Raw genomic sequence first — 20,998 nt, forward strand, 5'->3', positions numbered from 1 at the left:
ATGTATTTCCAGCTCCCAATATGCGTGCCACCTGCATTCCACGAGTCATCTGACGCGTTTCTCCGCCCAATGACGCAGCAGATTCATACATTTCAATTGGTGTTAAAAGAGCTGCGCTACTATCTTCACATTCATTAACCCTCTATTAACTGGGTATAAGTGGATACAAACACTAACAAGCCATTAAATCTATGCTGATAAGTTGTGACCAATGACTTTTACATACGCTTCATTTCATCCTAATGTGTGTATTATAGAAAGACTATCTTGCATAAGTTTTTGGAGGAATTTTTTAATAATTATTATTATATGGTGGAGCCGGCTCCATGCTCTAAAAAATTGTGGCATTTTAAGCCTAATTAATTATTTCCATCTGCATTTCCATATTTTGTTGTTTTAAATGTATTGGGACTAGTGTTATATGCAATATAAAAATATTAAAATAATTTTTTACTTGCTAAATTGATAGATAATATTACCGAGCTGTACGATGACACATTCAGGTATACAGGTAGAGAATTGCAAGCGTACAAGAACTGGTGCAACACAGGCTAGTGTTGAATTATTTAACTGCTGTTACTGGAGGATATTGCGTAACGTTAGAAACCCAATTTGGAGTAAAATGTTGCACCTATGTCACCAATGATACCAGCGACCCCAAGGAAGTTATAGACCAGAAGATGGATGAAATTCTGCAGCTAAAATGGGAGTTTCGTAAGAACCATAACGCTTCAGTGGCTGAAGTAGGGGAAAAGAAAGAAGGATGGGTTTCATGGCTGAACCCAGTGAAATGGTTCTCAGGTCTAGGGGAATGGGTTCAGGAAGTGATAGCCAGCATAGGCAAATTCTTGATCCTTATACTGATTGTCATCATAGTAATTGGCATATGTGCCCGGTGTGTTCCTATTGTGTTGAAGTGTGGAAAATGTAAAAATAGAGTAAAATGCAAGAACATAACTATGATGGTGGTCAGTAATGACAATATGAATACCGAGGTAAATATAGAACTGCATTACAACCCTGAACTAGGAAATACCATCACTTAATGTATTATATTTAGACGTGCATAGAATGTATTATTGAAATGTTATTTTTAAAACACCTCAGATAATGTAAAGTCTCAATTCCCCTTCAAGACTGCCTTTATAAGACTGGTGCATCCCCACACCTTTCACATGATCTTCCAAGATCTGCGGTGTGCGTATAATAGTAGTTTTATGTCCCCACCCAGAGACACATTATTGATGGATTAAGAACCACCTTGTGCCATCCCATAATAACACTAAATAGTATATAAATGTAAGTCTAAATTATATTTTAAAATCAGATTGTGATAGCATGTTGTTCGCTATCAAAGGGTGGATTGTCAAAGCTGGAGACAAGATCAGTTTAAAATTGAATCGCAGCGACGCCATCTTGCGACTGGCCGCAAGACGCCATCTTGGAAATGAGATCGCACGACGCCATTTTGTGAATGGCCGCCCAAGCGCCATTTTAAATAAACTCACAATTAAGTACATATGGTGATATTACTATTAGCACCGTGCGATTGCATCTTTCACCATTTCTCATATACACATTAATATTCACAATTGCGCTGTTAACTAGTCGCATATTAGCGAATGCATAAGATCCTATATGAAAACGCTGCTTATTAGCTAAATGCACTCGCATCTGTCCCAAGGTAACTAGCGTCCTCATATTAAACCCTGCATACTCACACATTACATATTCACATACAAGGTTCCATAAGCTTTAAGGTATAAGATTTAAGTTAGTTCATTTAGTACAAAAGCTGTGAAATAAAGATTATTTGGTAACTAAGGTTTAATACATGCTAAGTAAGCCGTGTTTGGTTTTGTACTGATGCGTACTCTTTCAACAGAATTCCGGTATTATCGGTGTTGAGATCGCATCATGCATTCTCGACTTATGGACCGCAGTGACTTCAAGCAACAAAATGTATATGATATGAATAACTGTTAGGATGTTGCATGAGGCGGGAATCCAGAGACCCCCAGTTGTTGGAGGCTGGGTTGGGTCTATTTGAAACAGCCTGTTAAATGCTCTGTAACAGATGCATCCCCCTTGGGAACCAATGGCATCAACAACAAACTTCTGTATTGTTTTGTCTATTCTTTGGGGGTATAAATATGTGTGCTTCAACACTGGGTTTTTAGTCTTCGTGCTGAATGCTGATTGACAAAGGGGTTTCTTGCTGATGCCTAACATCTGGTCCGGAAGCGCTGCGTATGTATACTGTACTTGGATCTGTATAATTCCTTTGCGCCAAATTGTGTCTGGATAAATAGTGTGTAACTGACTGTACTTTTTACTTGAATAATACTTTGTGCTTTGGAACCACAGATTCCAGGTCTGAAGTCTTTATTTACTGTATGACTGCGTATGCAAATTAGCGTCATCCTTAGAAGGTATAGGCAGGATATTAGAAGGTATAGGCAGGATATTAGAAGGTATAGGAAGGAGTTGATAGAGGTTCTAAGGCAGTATCGTTAGTACTATAATTAAGTATTATTTTTTTACACAGACTGTATTGCATTGAATCATATATTATTCATGTGTAAAATTCTCTATACTTGTTGAAGAGATTTATTTATATGATTTTATATATATTGTATATATATACTTTTATTTCCACACTAGTCGCAGCGCAGCATACTGGAACTTAACCCTCTGAGTACCAAGGCCACAAGACTCAATCCGGCACTGAAGCACTCCAGATGTTACAAATAATTTTTTATTAATTCATTTTATCCTTCTACACTCCACCAGTGCATTGCACCAGGGGTTATCCATTTTACTGCTCATCCCTGTCAGGTGGCACCTGCTGGGGCATGAGTGGGACTTCACCACACAGGGCAATGCCAAGGGAAAGCAAACAATCCATTTGACCCCACTGAGGATACAACTTAAGCACATACCATATACAAATGAATTATTTTTAAAAATGAAAGCAAAGTCTATGCACCCTGTTTTACATGTTAGTGACAGGTTCATCATATAGTAAGTAGCTCTTTGGGGCTCCCTGTACAGTATATCAAACATTATCATGGATTGTGATCAGACTAGCAATCTGCCTTACAGTCAAAGTGTTCAATGGTTTATCTGTTATTAAAAAAGTTTTCAATAGTTTTTGTTCTTAATCTTTGCCCTCAATAATTGATATTTGAAATCGAGAATGCATTTTTTAGGCATTTAAATATCTATCTACAGTATGTGACTTGCCAGGGTTGGATTATGGGCCAAATGGACTGGGGCTGAAAATACTTAAGCGCCCATACTGAGAAGGGGAGGAGGTGTGGCCAGTGCTGTGTGGATGTGGCCAGAACCACTCACTCTTGTACACCTCCTACACTATCAGCTATCACTGTCTCCTTACATACATAAACATTGCATCATTTTGTGGTAAAGCTAGAAAAACATTTTTATGATTTATGACCAACTGTGTGACCAGCTAAGCTGCTCATCATCATCATGCTGCCATAATTATGGGCCTATTTTTTGTGTGGAGACCTGGAGCTGTAACTTCATCTACCCCATTGTTAATATGACCACTGCTATACATCCAATGTAACTGTTAAAACATTTTACATTTTATAAAAATAGACAATTTCAACATTTACAGCTGATTTGTACAAAGGAGTTGCTGTGTTTTGTTACAAATGTGTTTTGTCTCAAATAATAGTAGTTTATGGGGGAGATTTATCAAAGCTTGGACACTGATAGAGTATCAATCAACCAGCTTCGATTTGTAATTTTTCAAACACAGTCTGTAAAGTGACAGTTAGGAGCTGATTGGTTGGTACTTTATCTCTCTTTACTTTATCTCTCTCCAAGCTTTGATAAATCTCCCCCTTTGTGGTGTCAATTGGAATAAGTTTGTAAAGTGAGGGACATACAGTGGCAGTTTTTAGCCGTATTCAGCATGTCCCAGATTACAGTGCTCAGACAAACCTCACGAGATGATTAGGAGCTGGCTACCGGAATTGGTATGAAATACCGCCGGCCGCATGGTTCAATTCCCGTCAGCGGCAGCCCGACAGGAGCAGAGTGCGACGCAGCAGAAGCCCAACAGCACTGGAAATCCCGATCGTGGATAGGTAAGTATTTACTAACCTAACCCTAACCCCCCTAACCCTAACCCTCCTTAGGGGTGCCTAACCCTAACTTCCCCCCCAAGTGCCTAACCCTAATCCCCCCTCTAAGTGCCTAACCCTAACCACCCCCTTCCCCGCTGCCTAAACCTAAGTCCCCCGGGGGGGTGCCTAAACCTAAGTCCCCCCCGGGGGTGCCTAACCCTAACCCTCCCTCCCCCTAGCCTAACCCTAACCCTCCCGGGGGGGTGCCTAACCCTAAGTCCCCCCCGGGAGCCCTAAACCTAACCCTCCACCCCCCCCCCTCCCGCGGCTGTCCGCTCGCGGCGCCCGGCATCCCTACGATCGGGATACCGGGCGCCGGTCTCCCAGCGTCGGGGAATGTAGATGTAGACGCCCGGCATTTCACCCTTGCCGGGAAATGACAGTCGGGAAGCTGGCTGCCGGTATTTAGGCAGTCGGCTTCCTGATTGCCTCCCCTGGCTACCTGCTCATCGCTAAAACACATGTAGCATTCAAATTAACATTCATTTCCAGATGAGAAAATGTAGGGAACAGATGTCTACTTTATTCACAGGTCAATTTGTTTTTGTAAATAAATTGAGATCTTGTATTCAGAACAATTTCTCCCATGCAGTTTATTTCTAAACTTATCTAATCATGGGGCTATTGTCTGTCCTTCTATCTCTGGTTTTCAACTGCATAAGCGCCTGGGGATTTGTTGTTCTGTACTTAATATAGATAGAGACAGGAGTACAAATCACTTGTAGCTTATGTTAATAGCCACAACTGACCCAAATCATGTTGGACTACGTTGACAGGTATGAAATCATCCATTCTTTGAGACGCAGGTTGCTATCAACCAGCGGTAGATAAATGAAGCCACAAAACAGTACATCAGAGCTTTTACGTTCAATATAATGACATGAGGAGAATCCTCAGCCAGTCTTATTCCTGGCTTTAAATATCAGACAGAATGGCTGACAATACGCCAGAGTCTCAGCATCTCAGCCAAGAGATCAGAGGCATGAACCATGGGAATTATGGGGAACAGAATCAAACTGCAGCTTTGGAATAACCAACAACTAACTAAAGACTGATGAGTTCTATTAAGCCAAGTCATGAAATGCCAAGAGGAAATGTACATCAATTAGCACTTTGTCTGCATAATCCCTTCAAAACATTTTAAATAACTGAAGTATATATTTGTTTTGGAAAGATAGCAAGGAAAGCGAGCAAGACTTGTCTGCCATTTTACACTCACATTAACCCGAACTGAGTTTTCATTATTATTCTAGATTTAGTTTATGGTTATAAAAGAGCCTTTTTTGAAATAATAATAATAATAATATGGTTTTATATAACAGGAAATAAAGAAAATTACTAATAATCATATTTATATGACACAGCACTGTTAGAAGTGGAGAGCGCTACTGTGCATTCTTCAATATGGCTTCTCCGAGGGGGTGATACTTCATTCCCTTACCAAGATGGCTGCCAGTACTATTACTGCGCATGTGCAGTGCCATCTTGCTTACTGTGTATGAGTAAATTAGTGAGAGACAGACATCTTCCCATTAGCTCCAGAGACCTGCAACCTTTCATCTGCATTGACCTCTGTTCTGGCACCTGCCCCACTACTGCATACCCGAGACAGTAACTGTGTCAGGACTGTGACTATTTCAGTATATAAAGATAGATTACTTTTTCCAAAGTTCCTTTGTGGTCGTTGGAGGAGCTATCCTGCTTGATGTCATTCACATATAGGGGATAGAGAGTTAAAGTGACCATCTGTTTCCAAGGTGTTGTCAGGTTGTGGGATTCCTAGATTGCTCATTATTTAAACCTGATTCCATTTGGGTGACATCTTCTGAACTTCCTATGGATCACAGACCTCTCTGTGTCTCAGTGTCTGTGCAACGTTACTTTCAGGTCTTTCTTGGACTCCTACCAGATCCCTGCTGTGCCTGTGGGTTGCTGTGGACTTTGCTATATCTCTGCTCATGTTCCAGCTAAACTTCTAATGCCAGTTACCAGCCACACTACAGAGCTCAGCATAGCCATTGCCTAAGTATTGCTTTCTGCTCCACTGCTGTGGTTTCACCTTTTGCTACACTATTTACTTTGCCTGTTGTATTTTACTCCTGTGGACATCGAACCCATCGTCATTACAGTTGTCAACTGCACCGTTACAGTTATCATCACCGCATCGCGGGGCTCAACCCGGTTCTGAATTCTAGTTACACCGCAGGGCTCAACCCTGTTCCAGAACCTCACCGCATCACAGGGCTCAACCCTGCTCCGACCTCACCGCATCACAGGGCTCAACCCTACTCCGACTTCACTGCATCACAGGGCTCAACCCTGCTCCGACTTCATTGCATCACAGGGCTCAACCCTGCTCCGACCTCATCGCATCACAGGGCTCAACCCTGCTTCAACCTCACCACATCACAGTGCTCAACCCTGCTCCGACTTCACCGCATCACAGGGCTCAACCCTGCTCCGACTTCATCGCATCACAGGGTTCAACCCTGCTCCGACCTCATTGCATCACAGGGCTCAACCCTGCTTCGTCTCACCGCATCACAGGGCTCACTCTGCTCCGGATCTCCATCATTACAGGGTTTCACACTGGCAAAGCTCCTCTATACCATCCTGAGGTGTTAGCCTCATACTGGAGTTGGGGTTCCCTACCATATTAGCTTTTCTGTGTTAAAGACTATATGGGGGGTTTTCTCCTATACTCAATATTGCTTATGTGAACCTCTGTGTTGTTGAGACTTTATGTGAGACGTTGCTAGTATATTTCTCCTGTGAATAAATTCTATTTACTTTTATTCCGTGCTACCGAGATTTCATGAAAAGGTAATTCCTAAAGCCACCCCAATTTATTGTGCCTAGTAGGCCTGCCTCCCAGAAGTCACAAGTGTCGACAGTCATGACACACTGGCTGCTAATCTGCCTAAACCATACTCCGCTACAAGCCCTGCTTCATGCTCCTCCTCTACCAGTGTAACAGTGAGTCTGGCTGTACTGCCACTTCCATAGTAAGCCACACTGCCTGGATAAGTTACACTGGACTGGTTCTTGGGTCATTTTGAAATCCACTGGTGTGTACTCTACTTTTAAATTTGCTAAATCCACCACTCGTACACACATTTCCAACAAGCACATGTACATTTACACTTTTCCGCCTACCTTTGTGTTTATACACTTTTTATAGTAATCTCTACTAGTACTATACAGAAAAAATGTTGGTATATTGCATCCAGGTATCTAAAATCATCATTCCTGTGACAACTTTATCAGACAAAGGGCGATTCAGAAGTGGTGGCAAATCCCATAGCAGCTGCGATTCCATACACAGCGGTTGTGCAAAAGGATGCAAATGCCGCAGTCGCTGGGATTTGTATAGAGACCCCACTAGCGGTGTCTCAAGTCCATTGCTTGCATCAACAGATTCATCTTTGGTCGCAACATCAATGTTTTCAGCAAACCTATGATCACTCAGAATATCCATCTGAAGTAAACTGCCAGAGTCACTCCATACAAATTCACAGTCGCAGGCACAGACACTTTGGAAATGCTCATGAGACACCTGCGTTTAAGTCACCACCCCTCCCTCAAATGCGTTTAAGTGACCACCCCTCTCACAAATACTCCCTGACTTTCAATCAAACTGTCCAAGTCCTCCATGCGACCATGCGCTAATTGGTACTTGACACATGCATAGTGTGACTCATACGCATTACAAAAACAATCGTTCAACACCGCAAGCGTCTGCATTGCGTCCACCTTTGAATAAGACCCTATGTGCCTACTATGCCATCACACACATCCTTATGTTAAACCTTCCTGGTTTCCTGCTTAAATGCTATCCTATTTTTACTACAATCTAGCACATGAATGTAGTTTATCAGGACACATTTTTGGTGATACATTTTTCAGATCAACTTGTAAACCTAGAATGCCCTGCTCTGTATACAGGCACTACTCCTCCTACTCTTGTAGTTCATTTAAATATTTCATACTAGAATCTTGTGGGTCGGATGAACGATCCGTGGACTGGGGAATCTGTGGCTATCATTTTTTTAGTATCTCACTTTCTGTATTTTATAGTCCCAGTATCACATCTCCAGATATTGCTTATGCCACCTATTGTAGCCTATGTAGTGCACCTAAAATGGCAGCATCATCTGGTACTTTTGTGGGTAGTATGAATACTACATGAAACTGGTGATTCTATGGGTATCTTCTTGTCATCTATCATATTTCCCTTATGTGTAAACATATTTTCATGTATCAGTGTTACCTAGGCATTAAACCCAAGATGACTGCCTCACCTGGTACGTTTGTGGGTAGTATGAATAGTCAGTGGAACTTACAATTCTGTGGGTTTTTTGTACTTTGTATTTCATATTTTGATTTCATCCACTGTAACCATTGTAGTGCCCCCATGATGGCTGCCTCCTTTGTAAAATGTTTTATTTGACTTATTTGGACAAAAGTGCTATAAAAATAATAATAATAATAATAATAATAATAATAATTATTATTATTATTATTATTATTATTATTATTATTATTAATATAATTCTTCTTATTATTTTTTTTTGTGGATTGTGCTATTTATCTTTCATTACATACACTATGCAGACAAAAGTTATTGGACATCCCCGCTCAAGCGAAATGCATACCATTGCACACAAGTTCCAAATGGCCACTAATGTGGCGGTTTTGACAAGAACACTTGGAAGGGAGGCCCATGTACTTGCAGTTCTACAGAAACAACAAATGTTTTTATCAGGATGACAATGCCACCTGTCATGTTTCCAGGGCAATGCTGGATTGGTATACAGAAAATTCAGTAACCTGGATGGACTGGCCAGCTCAGAGTCCAGATCTTAACCCGATTGAGAACCTCTGGGACAATTGGAGCGAAGGGTGCGTTCTAGGCCGACTCAGCCTTCTTCAGTGTCACAGTTGGTCGCTGTACTTAAGGTGGAATGGCAAAACATACCGCCTGCTGTTGTCCTGGAACTTGTGGACAGTTTGCCAGGACAGGTGTCTGCAGTAATCACTGCACGTGGTGGACCTACAAAATACTGACATTAATAACATTTTGTTGATCTATTTGCCGTCAGTGTCCAAGTACTTTTGTCTACATAGTGTATCTAATGCAAGGAATATAGGTCCACACATCCGATAGTGCCCAATTTTCAACACCTGCTAGGCACACAGATTCATGAGTGCTCCCGTTTGTCTATGTAGATGGCCCAGAAATTTCTTTATGTTGTGAAAGGGCATGTCATAATAATCAGGTCTGATGCATTGTGAGTTTACTCTGTAACATTGTATTCTCAAACAATTACTTCTAAACAATGCAATTCTGCAACATGACAGTACTAAACATAAAAAGCAATATAGAGAACTGTTTATATTGTTTTAAAAATAAGCAGTTTTATCACCATAATGCCTTTTTGAATTTGTATGACAATTATGGCTTTTGAGAAAATGACTGTCAATTTTACTGTCTTGACATATTTATTTAGGCTTAATGATTGACAAATGTACACATCAAAAATGTATACAGTAGTTTCACAAATATAACTATGACAAATGAATCCTCAGTGTTTTAATATGATACAGAGAAAGAACGATTAGCATTTCTCTACATCCGCAAAGAAGAGAATTGACAACTTGACCAATGGAAATGGAAAAACCCATTCAATCACTGGCTATTTATCATTAGAAACATGTACTCATGTTTCTTTCTCAGCTCTCTACAGAAAACTCATTAGCAAACACTTGTGTTTCTGTGATTTGTTTCCACTTGGCCACATACAGGAGACAAGGGCACGGAGGTATTATGCCCTGGACTCCCAGTTCTGTTGTTAGTATACAAAAGTTATTCTAATTAATTCTGTGCAAACTTACTGTATTAAACATGAAATATTAACTTTTTACTATAATAAAATGTAGTCTTTGAAAAGGATTTTTTTTTTTAATTACTTTTTAATTTGTATGTATAAAGTACTACATATTTCTATATGCTCTATATTATTCTAAAGCTATATTTAGGCAAATTGTGTCATGCAAAAATATCCAAATTACATTGTGTATAAATCACTGAGGACTGTTTTACAAAATTGCTCAGAGCCGCAAATAACACTCAGGAGCATACTGTAGTTATTGAAATATTGTTGCAATAAGGAATCATATTTTTCAGTGGAATGTATTATGCTCCAGGTGGCGCATGCGTAGCCTGAAAAGATTGCAGAGCTCCAGCCCACTGAAGAAGGATTGAGTGATCCCTTCCCAGCTGCTCCATTAAAGATGGCGTTAGGTAATTCAAACAAAATCCAACAAAATAAAGTGCCATGGTTCCTGAGGAGGTTTGCAACTGTAAAGCAGGAGATGCCTCCATTAATGCAGCTTTTAACTTGTTACATGGTATTGATACTTAATTCTGCCCTTAAACATGTAAAAACAGCTGTTTATGCATGGTCCAAATCCTGTAAGGCCTGAAGAGGTATCCAGAATAACAATGTCTGACTTAATGCAATAATGCAATAATGCGATGCTATACTTTTAACTCTACCATTCAAAGGCTACGACATGGTACACATAAATATTCAATTTAATAATATTTTCTCTTATCGGCTTCTAGCACAGGTATGTGAGACTTTATAAATACTGTAATTTTACTTTCAGGTCCTGTTGGTTTGGGATATGGGTGGGTATCTTTAATTGTAGTATTAATATAATGAGAATTATGGAGTTATCGGCATACACAATGGATTAGATAAGTGCAAATTTGGTTTACTAAATAACTCAAACAGACACACAATTATTTTTCCCCAAGCATTTATATTTTTCTCCCATAAAATAAGAATTGTTTCTGTTTTTCTGAGTTCTTATTAAAAAAGTAAATACATTTCATTTTTGCTAGCTGTGTTTGATGGGAAATTAAATTTAGTTCTACATTAGTTAAAGACACAGACATTTTGTAGTACCCCTGTCCAAAGAACATATTACCCTAAAGAAAGATTTCTATGTGGATCAGGGAGCGATTTTGGTGGATCAGGGGTAAGGTTTATTTATTTCTTTATTTGATTGAAATTATTAAGGGGTCAGCAGAAACATAATGAGACAATATAAAATTAAATGGATACATTTACATAAAAAATTAAGGTAAGGTGAAAAATTAACCAATGGAATGACCAGTGCTTAGTAATAGGAAGAAGGGAAGAAAATGAGATGTCCCGGCAGGCTGTAGCGGAGAGCAGATGAGAGAAAGGAAAGAGGAGGACAACAGGAAGACAAAGAGAATGAGGGTTGTCGGATGGATGGGTCTGTGGGAGGAAACGCATGTGCTATTTATACCTTTTGCATGGTTTTAGGCAAATGGGGAGCGAGAACTTTGAGGTGAGAGCCAAGTAGTCCAAATTTTATCAAAAGAGTTACAAAATTATTGAGGATGCTAGTCATAAATTACATGCGATAGACATATCACATTCAAGAATTTATCATCTGAAGGGAGGGAGGGTCAGGCTTCTTCCAAACAGCTGCCAATTGGCAGGTGATAGTGGAGAAGGAAAAACTTGGGGTCCTGAGGGATGATGATGTGAATGGTAGTTGAAATGAAGTCAATAATGCTGCACCAGAGACCCGAGAGTTTAGGGCAGCTCCACCAGGTATGTAGAACAGTGCCTACAGAAGAATGACCACTCCAATACTCATTTGATGCATCTGAGTAAATCTTTATCAGACGAGCGGGGACATAGTACCATCTGTAGTTTATACACATACTCTTTTATTTTAACACATATGGGGCTGGAGGCCACATTCTCCCGAATTCTCAGCTCAGTCATCATCCTCCCCTAGCTCCGCCTCCCAGGCCATTTCCTGCAAAAATGCAAGGTTAACTAACAAAGAAAAAGTAAGGCTATTCTTGGGGCACACTTTATATGAATTCTTGATGATAAAGTAAAATATAACTTTTAATAATTATAATAAAATACATACCAGGTACATACAAAAAATTAGTTGGCGAAAATATTATTGACAATTCCTGCAAGGTACCCCACACATACAATTATGGGTTACAATGAATGTGCTTGAGTATAAAATGGTGCAACAGATACCACTGAAATTGGTGTATAGGCTACACAGTATGCAGTCCTATGATCCCCATTAAACAGTACAATATTTGTCTACAGCACCTGGTATTCTTGAGTGGTCCCCCACATCAGTACTAACCAGGCCTATCACTGGATCGCTTCCAAGATCAGACGGGTTTGGGCATAATCAGAGAAGTATGACTGTAGACCATCGCTACTGAAAATATATGGGGATTCACTTATACACACAGTCTGAGCCTATTATAGAATGTAGGACTATTCTCAACAGAGAGGTCCAATTGATAATTAGTTGCTTTCAAGACAAGTGATGCATAAGCATACCTTACTTGTGATGCAATAAATTGACATATATAGCATAAGCATATATAGATTGTAACTTTATAGAAAACATCACATAGGTAACTTCACACAAATTTTACTCAGTTCCCAGTATACATAAATAGGAACTTCTCATGGTAATAGGCCTGACAACACACATAAAGTACATAAGTACTGAGAGCAATCACCACATCGACATAGGGCATCAATATTATATATGTATAATTGTGATGATTGCATAAAACTTTATCCAAATAGCTCCCCTGTAATTCAACAATCTCTGTAAATAGATCTACCTTAGTTGGAATGCTCAAAATTCCTATTTATGCTGCAAATGAGGCAGAATAACAAACACTCTCAATATCCGGGTACATGATACATAAGAAAGATCCCAAAGGATACACACAATTGGCAGCCATATAGGGGAAACGAGCTATATCACAGAGATAAGTTATATCCAGCTCAAAGTAACAGATGAAGAGTAGGAGATAGCCATTGGAAAAAAGGAATGACAGGCTAAGACTTAATAGATCTCACCAGCTGACCAGACATATTAATCTGTCAGCCTATATACATTACCAGTGTGGGGTAAAGTGGAACCCGGTCCGTGCACTGACTGGGTTATCCTCAGCATCAGCAGAGTGTCATGTGTCACATGACACTCTGCTGATGCTGAGGATAACCCAGCAAGGGGAAGCAGCAAGGGGAGAAATGCGGTCAAACCCTGAAAAAGCAGGTTTGACCACATATCTCATATGCACCAAGCCTCAGAATGCGATGCATTCTGGAGCTTGTGTGCGGTGGGTGACACCATCTTCATCTGTCATTACCCTATAGAAGTCTATGGGCTTCTATCGGGAGAGTGCTGTCAGAGGTATCCAATCCAATCCCTCCCAGCACCCCCCCGGGGCACGTGTCCTTCTGCGCATGCGCAGAAGGACGTCAGGAGGACTTCTGGGTCTTAGACATCAGAAGGACTTTTGACCCAGAAGTCCCTCATTCGCAAAGGACTGCTGTTACCAATAGAGTGGTCCTTTGCGCATTCCTTAATGCATACTGGCGTTACCAATTCCGGCATGCATGCGAAGAGCTGCGGCATTCCGAATGCAATGCGTCATGCACCTCACCCATAATATGATTTTGTGCTCCAAAGGTCCCACCCTGATACCGGAGACACTTGAATTAGCATGAAAACGCATTTATTAGGTAGAAGAGAGGGCAACCTTGATGTGCAGCATTGGCGCACCCAAAGGATGAAGTAGTAACATGATTCACTGAGACTGTTGCAGAGGGGGAGCTGTAAAATGCATTCAGCATGATTTACCGCAGCCCTAAAGGTAAGTATAAACTAACCTAATTCTACCCCCTAATCCCTCCTTTAGGGTGCCTAACCCTAACCTCCCCCCCCGTGCCTAACCATAATCCCCCCTCTAAGTGCCTAAACCTAACCCCCCCTCTCCCGTCGCCTAACCTAAGTCCCCGGGGGGGTGCCTAACCTGGGGATGCCTAATCCTAAACCCCCTTCCCCTAGCCTGACCCTGACTTCCCGGGGGGTGCCTAACCCTAAATTCCGCCCTGGAGCCCTAAATTTAAGCCCCCCCCCCCCCGTGGCTGTCCGCACTCGGCGTCTGGCATCCCTTCGATCGGGATGCCAAGCGCCGGTCTCCCGGCATCGGTAAAATGACAGGCGTCTAGATTTAGACGGGATTAAGCAATCGGGAAGCCGGCGGTCGGTATTCCATCCGCCGGCTTCCTGAACGTATACCCTGTAAAATATAGTAAACTGTAAAAGTCCCAGAATTCCTCCATCATTACCTTAGGGTCATAAATGACAGAGTCATTTGTTTTAAACTAAGTAAACCTTGTCAATTAAACATGAGGTACGGGAAAGAAGGGTGTTAAATTGACCTTTAAGGGAATCAATTTTAGAAAGGGTGGAAGCAGATGGCGATATTTTGTGTAGCTCTAAGAAGATCGCTGTGTGAGATTTGAGGGAACGGATTTATTGGCATGCCATCCTTTTTGCAGTGTCAACTGAGCTAATGAGATGAACCCAAATAGAGGCTTTATTAGCTTTCCATAGCATACCCAGGGCTACTGTATCCAGAGAGAGTTTTCATTGAAATAATCCAAAATAGCTTTCTGAATCTCTAAGGCCCTGATTCAGAGCCGCTCGTAAGCGGACGCTCGTTCGTTCTGACCGATGTTCGCACATCTGCGCATGCGTACGGATTTTAATACGCATGCGCGAACCAGTCAGTGCAGACGAAAATCGTTTGTTCGCTATATAGCGAATGCCTGATATTTTGAGTGACAGAAGGAGGCGTATGTGGGTGGTAACAGGGGAAGGTGCTTGAAAACGGGGGTGTGGAATTCGAACGCAGGCGTGCTTAAAGGTCAAAATGGGCGTTTTAAGGGAGTGCATAATTAATACAGCAGCGTCATTGACCACGTCACTTGGTTATTTTTTACTCAGAACTGCTCGCAAAATAGCGGTTGAAAAAACCAGCAGCAAGAATAGCGAGCAGTTCATACGCTGTTCGATGTACTCGATTAATCTAATAAATAGCGGACATGACGTATGGTGCGAGCGGCAAGGGGGCGTATTTTTCAAAATTACAACCGCAAGTTTTGCTCGCTCGTTCAGACTTAGAGGCGTGAATTAGCGAACGGTTCATTTGAATAGCCACCCCTTGTTTTAGAACGAACGACCGCAAATAGCGACCGGCTCTGAATGAGGGCCTAAGTGAGTAGACGAATGCAGTAATATAGAGCCATCTAAAAGCCAACGACGAGGACCCTGTAAAAAGTGGTAGATGTCTAAAAGAACATAGACCCCCACATGATCTATTCAAGACAAAGGGATTATAGTCACATCAGTTATTGTATGAGTTAAAGAGAGGGAGATTTGAATCATGTTGAGTATATCTGTGGGACAGAGTGGTTGATTTAATCCCTGGTAGTTGATCCCTGGTTTAAGATGCCATGTATCATATAGAGACAAGTATTTAAGGAGGTATGCCAAGGTCAGAGAGTCCCTAGATGGAGTAGTGTCCTGTTTGCCTAAGAGAGGAATAGATTTATTGAAAAGCGGATTTATAATAATATTAAAGTCCACGCTTAGAACTATGGGCTTGCGCAGCTCACCATGTACGGTGAAACAGGTCCTTAAAAAAGGAGCCTTGACCCTGTTTAGGAGCATAGGCAGATATCAGCATTACAAGTTCTGAATGGATTGTACCGATAACAATTAAATATTGGCCCCCTGGATCTGCTATAGTGTGCGAATGGGAAATTAAAATGAATCACAATTGCATCCCCTTGTTTTTTTACAGTTGCTGATGCAAAAAAGGTTTGGGCAATGTTTACCTTGTAACTGGCAGTGCACACCAGTAAAATTAATCTCTCGCAAATGGATGATATTCGCTTGTTCCCTCCTACAGGCTCCCAGGACCACCATTCGTTCTTAGGGGAATTAAGCCCATTATCATTAATGGATAGAATGACTAATACCATAATAGATACAAAAGAGGGAGGGACAGCTCCTCTAGACCAACAAGCAAAGGTCAGTATAAAACAAGTGAAAATATGGAACCATCCGACAAAGAGGAGAGGAAGAAAAAGAATAACAGAAAAACCACAGTTAGGAGCAAAGGAGGAAGAAAGAAAGGTAGATAAAACGCCCAATTGGGCACAAATCCTGTAAAATACAGGTCCCTGTGGGGGTCGGTGAAGAAATTAACTGAAGAATTATCACAAAAAAGAAGGCTGCATGGGGGTGGTGAGAGGCAAATATGAGAGGCAAGGTGAGAGGCAAGTATAAAAGTAGTCAGTGGGCTGGTCCCCAAATGAGCTCTGGGATAACTTGGTTTTCTGCCACATGATGGAGAAGGGTAAGTCATATCTGACGCTAGGTATAGTACAGTATAGTGGAATGACAAAGAAGGGAGATGTGCAGAGGAAATAGGAGCAGGCACAGATAAAAAAGGTGGACTATCGTGTCCTGATAGAGTGTCATTACAACCATATGATTGACACAACAATCAAACAAGCATAGGAATAGGGTCACTAATATATCTTCTTGTCACAAGGTTGCCCAGACTCCAGGTGCAGACAGTGAAAAGTTCCAAAATTTATAGCAGCCTCACTAGACAGCTTGAAAAGGCAGTATAAGGTATAGCAGCTCCCTGTGTTGATGTGGAAAATCAAACAGTCGGGTCCAGTCAGAGCCGAATTTAGACATCGTGGGGCCCTAGGCAAGATACCGGTTTGGGGCCCACCCCTTGTTAGGCTCTGTTGAAACCTTGTGGAAATTACAGATAATATATATATCTATATATTTCACAATATGCCCCACAGCAGTGGGTGACAGGGGGAGGTAGAGGGTGACGGGGGAGGCATATGGTGACAGGGAGAGGGTGATAGGTGGAGAGAGAGAGGGTAATGGGGAGAGGGTAACAGAGAGGCAGAGGGTGACGGAGAGAGGCAGAGGGTGACTTAGAATGGGTGACAAGCAGAGGTTGTTATTGAGAAGCAGTGGGTGACAGGGAGAGAATGACAAGCGGAGGGCGATACGGAAAAGCAGTGGGTGACAGAGAGAGAGTAAGTGTGACAGAGTAGGTGAAAGAAAGAGGGTGAGGGGCAGTGGGTGACAAGGAGAAGCAGTGGGTAACAGAGAGTGGGACAGGTAGAGGCAGAGGGTGATGGGGAGAGGGTGACAGAGAGGGTAATGAAGACAAAGAGGTAGACAGGCAGTGGGTGATGGAGAGAGAGTGTATCGGGAAGAGGATTACAAGGAGAAGCAGTGAGTGATAGGCAAAGGCTAAAGGGTAGAGGCAAATGGTACAGTATGTTAAGGAGGGGGAGGGAGAGGGGGGTAGAGAGAGAGAGAGAGAATGAATAAAAAACCACAACAGGAGTTAACTGTGAGGGAAGAACTGACCTTTCACGCAGTCTGACTTTAGGCTAGTTGCTGTACCGCTCCTCTCCTCTGGTTTTCACGCCGGGGCCGGTCACTAGGGCAGGTGGAGGAGGTATGGGAGGGAACATTTACAGGCGGGGAAGTGGCGGCCGAGACATGGGCGGCAATCCAACTACCGCAGTCAGAAGGGCAGCCCGGCTGGCCATCAGCATAAACCGCAGCAGCAGTCTCCGGATCAGCAGCTCGCACCGCAGAAGCCCTGCCCCCCGCAGAACAGCAGCCTGTATCTGCAGAAGCCCCTCCCCCCGCAGCACAGCAGAAGCCCCGCCCCCCACAGCACAGCAGAAGCCCTGCCCCCCGCAGCCTGCACAGCAGAAGCCCCGCACCGTAGAAGCCCCGCCCCCCGCAGCACAGCAGCCCGCACCAGAGACGAAGCCCGCCGCTCAGGAGCCGCCTAAGCCCACTCAGCCCCGGTAGCCCCTGGTCTCTAAAGCCCCCATCCTTCAGACATCACCGGCCGCCTCTCACCACAGACAGTAATGAGGTAGGAGAGATGACAGGGGAGGAGAGGAGGCGTGTCGGACCGCCTCCTCCTTTGTTATGGCCAGCCGCAGTGTAATGAGTCAGTGTGACTCATTAGTCAATGCTTCGGTGTGGCCCCCTTCTTTGCAGCGAGCATCGGCAATGCACTGGCTGCACCGCAGCAACTGAGTTCGCCAGGTGATCAGGGCCGGATTTCGGGGGGCCGTTCGCGGGCCCCATAGGACCGCCGGGCCCTAGGCGGGCGCCTAGATTGCCAAGTGGTAAATCCGGCCCTGGGTCAAGTTCCCTAATTATAAACAAACTATTCCCTTGCGAAGTTGCGAGTCACTCACCCCGGCATATCTCAAGGACAAGTGACGTTCTCATGTGTCTGTGTGAATAGATGTATCATGCACAGAGAATAATAAGCGCATACGCCGCTGCGCATTATACCAATGTATCCAGTTAACATGTTTAGGCGCTAGGTTTGAACTTTTATTACTACGAAATTGCCAAATTAGCAAATGGAAAAATATATATTAAAAAAGTATGAACACAAAAACAGTAAGTCGGAAAATTTTGAGGCCCCCTTTCAATCGGAAATCTCCCCTCCAGGTCCCCACTCTGTGTACTTTAAATAGATGATACCACAGACTGTGACAAGGCCAGGAATTATGTGATGAAATACTAAACAAGATTAAACAAAAAGCATTTCATGTGAACTGAGACCAACCTCACTCAGCGCTTCAGGCTATGGACATTTAACTCTTCTGTAGATGAACCTTATATACAACTCAGTAGTATAAGCATTTTTAACTTCAACATAAAAGGATTAAACCAAGGTGCAGTTGCTGTTAAGTCCCCTTCTCTCTATCCCCATTTTCCTTGCTATGTTATGCCCACCTGTCGCTTTGCACAACTTCCTTCGTCATTGATGGATTGAGTACATCTGACAGGTCACCGACTAAGTCTGTTTATTCCTGAGACAAGTGCTTTGGGATCTGTGTCCTAGGCAGCCCCCTCCAAATGTTGCATATCCACTGTACTTTCAACTCACAGCTATGTATTTATGAGACTTTATTTCATTGCTGGATTTTCTGACCTCTAATCCCAGCGCACGAACAGTCTCCTAGGCCTCGCACATTCTGTGTACAGTGACGGCTAGGAATGCAAAAGTAATTCTGCTTCCCTAATAACCTGTCAACAGATCAACAGAAATCTAGGATTTTGGAAGGGGAGATTACTAACTCTGGAACTCTAATGTATAAGATCTATAACCTAACATAATAATGTAGAATCATCATAATAGTCTTCTATCTCTGGGGTACATCTTTTTGTGGTTGGGTAGATTAAATATTAAAACAAAAAAATCAAATGACACAATATGTGCAACTTGGTACATTCTACTATAATATATGCAGAGATTTCTCACCAGTTCTTTTTTTTGTCACCTCTCTAACAGTGTGTATTCTTTTCCTGCCTGTGGTTATGTTACATATAATACATTTGTTAATCAGGTTTCTTGCATTAGCTTCTCATTGTTAGACAGTTAACCTAAGCCACCTTTAAGAAGTACAAAATTCTGCAGCATCCAACAGCATCAGAGTCTATCCATTTATTTAAAACATGTATTTAGGCTTACACTGAAAAATATGATCACAGATTGATAGAGAGTATGCTGGGCCAGCTCGCCAATTCACAGCGTATTTATACAGCACCTGTAAAAAATAAAAAAGAGGAACTGTGTTTTGGGTCTCAAATACCATTCAGTAAATCCACAGACTGAGTACTATACTATACTATACTATACTATACTTGCCTACTCCCTCAGAAGTCACGGGAGGCTCACGATTTTTCAGGTAACCCACTGCACCTTCGGAAGAGTAGGCAGATCTCCTGCGTACTGCCCACTTCCTAGTGGTGGGCAGGATGGGGAGATCTATGGGAATTTTGCGGGTCCGTTGGGAGGGGACGGGGCAAAACTGACATGAATTGCATCATTTAACCCCGCCCCCTCCTTGCGAACCAGCAAATCATGGCCTTTTGCCATGAAGGGGCAAGGCTTAATGACATTTACAGTCTGGGCCAGTCCACCAAACCTGTCTGCAGCATCTCCCCTCCAGGCTTGCTCACAGAGAGGAGAATTGTAAAGTCGGCAAGTATGACTATAATATACTAACGAATTAACCAGTCAACCATTTTTTAGTTTAAGGGAAGTTACCAAGTACAACCACTTGCTGTGGAACACAAGACACCTACAGTCATTGTGAATTGCAAGTGCTTGACATTACATGCATTTGAAGTATCAGTACAGTATCACTTGGTTGTTGTTACCAAGAATAGATAGCTGCTGCTTTAATCCAGTCGTGTCACCTGGTGTGGTTACACCCAATGTGGCACTTATTCACTCCTTGCGTGCATGTGTAAAAGGGGGCATAGTCTTGTGTCCACTGGGCCACACCCCCTAATGGGTGCCGTTTCGAGGACTATGTGTCACACCCCTGTTCTCATCACGCTGGGGACATGCCCAGCACTCCAGATACAGGGGTGTGGGACTTCCACAGGTGAAAGGACTGCAGCTGCTATGGGGCCCATAGCTTAACGGGGCTCATCTTCCTTATCAAAGTGGGATGTAGTTAATCTGCCGGCGGCTGGGATGCCTGCCGTTGGAATTCCGACGTCAGAATCCCAACGTGGGGCTAAAGATAAGCGTCAAAATCCTGATGCCTGTCTTTAGCCTGACAACAAAATACATACAGACGGCATCCATAACAAAGGTAAGCCGGGCCCTGTAAGATGTTAGCCACAGGGGGTTTAGTTTTAGAGGCCCCAGGGGGAGATTAGGGTTAGGCACCCCCCTGGGAGTGTTAGGGTTAGGCTACGGGGAGGTGGGGTTAGGCTTAAGCACCCCCCCGGGAAGGTTAGGTTTAGAGTGTGGGAAGGGGGGGTAAGGGTTAGGCACCCCCAGGGAGAGG

At 42.7% G+C, this 20,998-nt stretch overlaps 1 pseudogene; it reads right to left on the bottom strand.

Moving 5' to 3' along the window:
* Positions 1-12,331: 12,331 nt before the first annotated feature.
* LOC148435822 (5S ribosomal RNA) lies at positions 12,332-12,450 on the bottom strand (annotated as a pseudogene).
* Between the last annotated feature and the right edge of the window lie 8,548 nt (positions 12,451-20,998).

Source organism: Taudactylus pleione, unplaced genomic scaffold (assembly GCF_031769625.1).
Source record: "Taudactylus pleione unplaced genomic scaffold, aTauple2 ptg001990l, whole genome shotgun sequence".
NCBI classification, from domain to species: Eukaryota; Metazoa; Chordata; class Amphibia; order Anura; family Myobatrachidae; genus Taudactylus; species Taudactylus pleione.